We start from the raw sequence: 8,545 nt of genomic DNA, 5'->3' as shown, positions 1-8,545 counted from the left end.
GTTTTGCATCTGATCAACTTCTGCGACTTTCCTTTTCTTTTTTAAGTGTGAACGGTGGAGAGGTCCTCGAGAGGTGATCTTGGGATCCATTCCTGAGGATCCTTGATGCCGAGGAATGTTCGTCCATCTTGCTGTGGTCTCGATAGCCTGCTGATCCTGAGCCGGAGCGGGATGAATGGCTATGTATATATATACAATATCTGGGTATTTTTTCTAATAATGATTATACTGTAAACCTTGAGTTGTTAAAGTTCAAGTGCACCACCTCTCTCCTCAAGTGTGCATGTATGAGTGGGTGGGTGATTGTATGAAGGCTTTGCGTGAGCAAAGTATGACTGGTAAATGTGATTTTAACTGTAAAATTCAATAAAAATATTTGAAAAAAAAAAAAAAAAAAAAAAAAAAAGTGGAATGAGGTGAAATCTAACAAGAAAAAGTTGCAACGTTGACACAAAAGCTGCCATGCAGGCTGTTTTTTATTTTTTCGTCTTTCTTTCTTTTTCTTTTTTTTGCCACTGCTCCAAAAAAAAAAATAATGACAAAAAAAATCCACGTTATGATGAATTATTTTCAAAGCTCCAATTAGTTCAAATTTTTCACTTTGAAATGTTTTATGTGGTAAATATTGCATCTATTGTGTAGTTGCCATATAAAAACACAGTTTTCTTTGACAAAAGAGCATAAAACAAACAAAATAACAGCTCAAACGTAAAACGGACAGATATATCTGAAGTTGATCTCGTAACTTAAGTGATGAAAGTATAAAAAACAAAAACTAATAAAAATGTATCACTTTATGAGTGGGGCACCTTTTGGATCCCAAATATATTTAGTGGTATTTTGTTTATCTTTTCACTGTGATGACTCAAAAATATTAAATAATTAAAATCAATGGTGTCCTGCATTATTTATATTTTAGGGCTCTAATTACTACATACTGCATATTTCAGTTTTACTATAAAACAACAAAGTTGTTTTTGACAGAAAAGCCATAAAACCTTTTTTTTAAAAAAAGTTGATATAAAGATTTACTGTAAGCATTAAATTTAAAAAAAAAATACAAATTAGACTTATTTTTAACATTTTAATAACTGAGACCCTTTATGGTCCCCGGGACCCCTAAAGGTAAAATAAATACAACAAATCCATATATTTTGTTATGGGTTTGAAATGAAAAATATCAAAATGGCCCCACATGCTTTAATTTTTCCGTTTGCGGCCCTCAGTGGAAAAAGTTTGGACACCCCTGTCCTGTTGGAACACCCAACTGCGCCCAAGACCCAACCTCCGGGCTGATGATTTTAGCTTGTCCTGAATAATTTTTCATTGTCCCATTTACTCTCTGTAAAGCACCAGTTCCATTGGCAGCAAAACAGGCCCAGAGCATAATACTACCACCACCATGCTTGACGGTAGGCATGGTGTTCCTGGGACTAAAGGCCTCACCTTTTCTCCTCCAAACATGTTGCTGGGTATTGTGGCCAAACAGCTCCATTTTTGTTTCATCTGACTTCACGTGGACAAAGATGAGACCTTCTGGAGGAAAGTTCTGTGGTCAGATGAAACAAAGCTGGTGTTGCGACTTGGGAATTTAAGTTGCTGGTCACTCCCAAGTTCTTTTGATGACATATAAGCTGAGTAGAAGGACCACCAGAAACAGAATAGGTATTTTGTCATTTATTTCCAAGGCTTTGGAAATAGTGTGAGACCAATCCAGTACAGAAGCGTTCACTCGCGCAGCTAACATCGATCTAATCTCAAATACGGAAGCCTTCTCTTCTATAATGTGTTTCTCGCTCCCACCCTCGTTGTCTCTCCCTCCAGCCCAAAATACATGTCTTCCTCAGCTGGACACAGGAACAGATAAGGAAAAGAAGTTATGGCTGCTCCCTGCATACCAATGCTTCAAGGCCGACACCATTGGCATTCTTAGGCCTATTTTAGGGGGGCTCAAGCCCCCCTAAAATGTTCTTAAGCCCCCCTATGAGATTAAATAAATAATCATATAACCTGTCATTATTCACTCAATTTCCCCTCACTTCATAGCGTAAGATAGAGAGCCCCTTTAGTGCGTCGATATCCAATCCATTCCACTTGTTCATATAGAAAATGCCCACATCCCTGAAAATCCAGTTCGCATTTTCTCTGCGACCTTGCTTGCGGTCCTGCAGGTGTACGAAGCACATTATCACACAGCACTGCAGAACAAGAACCTTGTGTCTGCAATTGTAAATAATTTAGTTTTTAAGTTTTGTGTTTCTTGTGGAATTTATATAAAGTGATGTACATTAGCCCAGGGGTCACCAACGTGGTGCCCGCGGGCACCAGGTAGCCCGTAAGGACCAGATGAGTAGCCCGCCGGCCTGTTCTAAAAATAGCTCAAATAGCAGCACTTACCAGTGAGCTGCATCTATTTTTTTAATTTTATTTATTTACTAGCAAGCTGGTCTCGCTTTGCCCGACATTTTTAATTCTAAGAGAGACAAAACTCAAATAGAATTTGAAAATCCAAGAAAATATTTTAAAGACTTGGTCTTCACTTGTTTAAATAAATTCATTAATTTTTTTACTTTGCTTCTTATAACTTTCAGAAAGACAATTTTAGAGAAAAAATACAACCTTAAAAATGATTTTAGGATTTTTAAACACATATACCTTTTTACCTTTTAAATTCCTTCCTTTTCTTTCCTGACAATTTAAATCAATGTTCAAGTAAATTTATTTTTTTATTGTAAAGACTAATGAATACATTTTAATTTAATTCTTCATTTTAGCTTCTGTTTTTTCGACGAAGAATATTTGTGAAATATTTCTTCAAACGTATTATGATTAAAATTCCCAAAAATTATTCTGGCAAATCTAGAAAATCTGTAGAATCAAATGTAAATCTTATTTCAAAGTCTTTTGAATTTATTTTAAAATTTTTATTCTGGAAAATCTAGAAGAATTAATGATTTGTCTTTGTTAGAAATATAGCTTGGTCAAATTTGTTATATATTCTAACAAAGTGTAGATTGGATTTTAACCTATTTAAAACATGTCATCAAAATTCTAAAATTAATCTTAATCAGGAAAAATTACTAATGATGTTCCATAAATAATTTTTTTAAAGTTTTTCTCTTCTTTTTTTCGGTTGAATTTTGAATTTTTATGAGTTGAAATTGAAGATAAACTATGTTTCAAAATTTAATTGTAATTTTTTTCGTGGTTTCTCCTCTTTTAAACCATTCAATTAAGTGTAAATATCATTAAATATTAATAATAACATAGAGTTAAAGGTAAATTGAGCAAATTGGCTATTTCTGGCAATTTATCTAAGTGTGTATCAAACTGGTAGCCCTTCGCATTAATCAGTACCCAAGAAGTAGCTCTTGCTTTCAAAAAGGTTGGTGACCCCTGCATTAGCCTATTGTTAAAATAATGAAAACAACATCATTAAATATATTTGTTTTATTGTATTGTTACATTAATAGCTGTTGTATTATTATAGGATGGCTTGTTAAACATTTCATAGGATTTTCAGAGGGTGGAAAAACCAAGACATTTAATATAAAATGTAAAATAAAAATTTTAAAAAAATGGTTAAAAGCCATCAGCATTTAATTTCGTCCGTTGCATTTTTTTTTACCGTCCCCGGGACGACGGGACTACGTTAATCTCAAGCCCTGGAAGTTACATTTTATTGTTTGCATTATTTGTTTCAGCATTGCACTTTAAAGATGGTCCCTCAGCTCTTTGACAGCTTTGGCTCTTTTTCAGATCAGCAGACTAAGTCTTTCTTATTTACAGTATATATATACGTTTCTCATTTCTATTCAGACTTCCATATATATTTAATTTCCTTAAGGGCTTGCCATTATATATATATATATATATATATATATATATATATATATATATATATATATATATATATATATATATATATATATATATATATATATATATATATATATATATATATATATATATATATATATATATATATATATATGTATATATATATATATATATATATATATATATATATATATATATATATATATATATATATATATATATATATATATATATATATATATATATTATACACAAGCCAAATTATCCCGATCCAGATATTACTTTAATTCAAGTAATTAAGTAATATTTCCAGGGCTTCCAGCAGATTTGCTCACATTTTCAGTAGACCCATAAAAAATTCATAAAAGAACCAAACTGTCACGACGGGAAGGAGGGGGTTTGTTCCCCCGGGATGCAGACGGACCGCTCTGGACAAGGCGTGCGGGTAGGAACATGATTTAATCTTCAAAGTCAAAACACGTACCAAAAACAGAAAAGGTGACTAAGTAGCTCTCTGATTAGTGGTCGGCAGCAGGTGAGCGTGCCGACCACTAACCAGAGGCAGGTGAACCCAATTAATCCCCATGGAAACTAAAACAAACCCAAAGGTGCACAAACAGGAATGTTGTATGTGCTCCAATCACAAAAAAACAAAAGAGTTGTAGAAATGATTGGCAACTCAAGGCAGCCATGACGTCATGTTCTTTACAAGCGTAAATACGGCTCTATTTTCAGTGCTTCTTAAAGCCAGATAGTTGCCGTTTGAAAGGACTAGACTTTTATATCACATCTTTTATCTGCTTTTTTTTTTTTTAATCACCAGGGGTTGCACTCCCGCGTTAGACCTTTCAGCTTTGAAAGAGCTCGTAGCAGCTCGTCGTAAAAGAGGCCACGTGACATGAGGTTAATTTGATGAACATGCAATCAAGCATCTTTCATCAGTTATGATGCTGGCACACAGGAAGTGGACAGCAGGCTGCACAGGTATTATGAGCGAGCACCGTTCAACGCTGATTTCCCTGGCGTGAGCGCGTCCATTCCCATCCCCGACCCCATGTGTGGTCACGCATTTGACGGACTCTACAAAAACATCGGACAGCGAGCCTCGTAATTCAACCGTGTTATCTTACACTGCAAAAAGTCAGTGTTCAAAAACAAGAACAAAAAATTGCAAAAATTAGGGGTATTTTATTTGAACTAAGCAAAATTATCCGCCGATAGAACAAGAAAATGTGGCTTGTCAAGACTTTCCAAAACAAGTCAAATTAAAGCTGCAAGCAGCGATGGACGGGACCGACTTTGACGGCAGATAAAATCTAAACCGGAGCAGTAATTAAAACTCTTTCATCGACTTTTAATCAGAAGGGTTCAATCTCTCTCCTGTGCTAGTTTGAAGCCGACACGACAAACGCGCTCAGAGGAGATAATGTTTGAAAAAAGGTGACCGGTTTTTACAAAACTTTTGTTTTGAAGGGGGAATTGCAAACTTCCTGTTGATTTTTGCTGGGGGTTGTCAATATATGAAATGTAGGTCTAAGTGAGACCTACATAGAGGTTTTTGTTTCATGTCTCTACGACATTCCTACTGGGAGTTACATGCAGTTTTGTCTGTGTTTTCTTCCTAGGAGCAGTTTTGTCTGTTTTCTTCTTAGGGGGCTCTGGAGCGCAATTTTGAGTTTTGGGGTTGTTGTTTTTTTTTTTTATTAGATCGCAATTTTTGCCAGTCCTGATGTGTGTGTCCAGTTTGGTGAGTTTTGAAGCATGTTAAGGGGGTTAAATTATAGCTCAAAGAGGCAAAAGTGACTGTTTTTACAAAACCTTTGTTTTGAAGGGGGAATTGCAAACTTCCTGTTGATTTTTGCTGAAGGATATCGGTATATGAAATCTATGTCTAAGTGAGCCCTACATAGAGGTTTTTGTTTCATGTCTTCACGACATTCCTACTGGAAGTTACAGGCAGTTTTGTCTGTGTTTTCTTCCTAGGAGCAGTTTTGTCTGTGTTTTCTTCCTAGGGGGCGCTAGAGTGCAATTTTGAGTTTTGGGGTTGGGTTTTTTTTTATTAGATCGCAATTTTTGCCAGTCCTGATGTGTGTGTCCAGTTTGGTGAGTTTTGAAGCATGTTAAGGGGGTTAAAATTATAGCTCAAAGAGGCAAAAGTGGCTGTTTTTACAAAACTTTTGTGTTGAAGGGGGAATTGCAAACTTCCTGTTGATTTTTGCTGGGGGTTGTCAATATATGAAATGTAGGTCTAAGTGAAACCTACATAGAGGTTTTTGTTTCATGTCTCTACGACATTCCTACTGGGAGTTACAGGCAGTTTTGTCTGTGTTTTCTTCCTAGGAGCAGTTTTGTCTGTGTTTTCTTCCTAGGGGACGCTAGAGCGCAATTTTGAGTTTTGGGGGTTTTTAAAAAAATTTTTTATTAGATCGCAATTTTTGCCAGTCCTGATGTGTGTGTCCAGTTTGGTGAGTTTTGAAGCATGTTAAGGGGGTCAAATTATAGCTCAAAGAGGCAAAAGTGACTGTTTTTACAAAACTTTTGTTTTGAAGGGGGAATTGCAAACTTCCTGTTGATTTTTGCTGAAGGATGTCAGTGTATGAAATCTAGGTCTAAGTGAGCCCTACATAGAGGTTTTTGTTTCATGTCTTCACGACATTCCTACTGGAAGTTACAGGCAGTTTTGTCTGTGTTTTCTTCCTAGGAGCAGTTTTGTCTGTGTTTTCTTCCTAGGGGGCGCTAGAGCGCAATTTTGAGTTTTGGGGTTGGGTTTTTTTTTTTTTATTAGATCGCAATTTTTGCCAGTCCTGATGTGTGTGTCCAGTTTGGTGAGTTTTGAAGCATGTTAAGGGGGCAAAAGTGACTGTTTTTACAAAACTTTTGTTTTGAAGGGGGAATTGCAAACTTCCTGTTGATTTTTGCTGAAGGATGTCAGAAAGATCTGAAGGATGATTTTTTTGTTCATGCTTGAAATAAGAAATGATTACTTTAAAACAGTAGTTTTATACTTGTGAGTGTTGATGACACAGCTTTGCAAGAGTTGATATTCTAGTTTCAAGCATGTTTTACTCAATATAGGTCATCAAATCTCAGCAACAAGCTGTAATATCTTACTGAGATCATTTAGGACCAAAACCCTTAAAACAAGTAAAACACTCTAACATAAAATCTGCTTAGTGAGAAGAATGATCTTATCAGACAGAAAATAAGCAAATATCACCCTTATTTGAGATATTTCATCTTACTTAGATTTCAGTTTTTGCAGTGTAGTAAAGGCACGCCTTTTGACGCAACCCTTCCATTAGACCTCGTTAAATTCTGCATGTGTGCCTAATGTCGTGTCCCGGACGTGCGATCAAACGTGCATGCTTGGCTTTTTTTATTTTCTGTTTTATTTGCTAATTGAAGCCCGAGCGCTTGCAAACAGACAACAGATAATGAAGGAAGTCATTATCACATCCTGGCTTTTAAATATATAAATCAACTTGAGAATGTGCAATTTGTCTGAAAATAGAGCACATTCGTCAAGAAATGAACAGTTTGAAACGCCATCCATCCATCCATCTTCTTCCGCTTATCCGAGGTCGGGTCGCGGGGGCAGCAGCCTAAGCAGGGAAGCCCATACTTCCCTCTCCCCAGCCACTTCGTCCAGCTCCTCCCGGGGGATCCCGAGACGTTCCCAGGCCAGCCGGGAGACATAGTCTTCCCAACGTGTCCTGGATCTTCCCCGTGACCTCCTACCGGTCGGACATGCCCTAAACAACTCCCTAGGGAGGCGTACGGGTGGCATCCTGACCAGATGCCCGAACCACCTCATCTGGCTCCTCTCGATGTGGAGGAGCAGCGGCTTTACTCTGAGTTCCCCCCCGGTGACAGAGCTTCTCACCCTATCTCTAAGGGAGAGACCCGCCACCCGGGGGAGGAAACTCATTTCGGCCGCTTGTACCCGTGATCTTGTCCTTTCGGTCATAACCCAAAGCTCATGACCATAGGTGAGGATGGGAACGTAGATCAACCAGTAAATTGAGAGCTTTGCCTTCCGGCTCAGCTCCTTCTTCACCACAACGGATCGATACAGCGTCCGCATTACTGAAGACGCCGCACCGATCCGCCTGACGATCTCACGATCCACTCTTCCCTCACTCGTGAACAAGACTCCTAGGTACTTAAACTCCGCCACTTGGGGCAGGGTCTCCTCCCCAACCCGGAGATGGCATTCCACCCTATCTCTAAGGGAGAGCCCCGCCACCCGGCGGAGGAAACTCATTTCGGCCGCTTGGACCCGTGATCTTGTCCTTTCGGTCATAACCCAAAGCTCATGACCATAGGTGAGGATGGGAACATAGATCGACCGGTAAATTGAGAGCTTTGCCTTCCGGCTCAGCTCCTTCTTCACCACAACGGATCGATACAGCGTCCGCATTACTGAAGACGCCGCACCGATCCGCCTGACGATCTCACGATCCACTCTCCCCTCACTCGTGAACAAGACTCCCAGGTACTTAAACTCCGCCACTTGGGGCAGGGTCTCCTCCCCAACCCGGAGATGGCATTCCACCCTTTTCCGGGCGAGAACCATGGACTCTGACTTGGAGGTGCTGATTCTCATCCCAGTCGCTTCACACTCGGCTGCGAACCGATCCAGTGAGAGCTGAAGATCCTGGCCAGATGAAGCCATCAGGACCACATCATCTGCAAAAAGCAGAGA

This window comes from Entelurus aequoreus, linkage group LG03 (assembly GCF_033978785.1).
Source record: "Entelurus aequoreus isolate RoL-2023_Sb linkage group LG03, RoL_Eaeq_v1.1, whole genome shotgun sequence".
In the NCBI taxonomy this organism is placed as follows: Eukaryota; Metazoa; Chordata; class Actinopteri; order Syngnathiformes; family Syngnathidae; genus Entelurus; species Entelurus aequoreus.
This window is presented reverse-complemented; position numbering follows the sequence as displayed.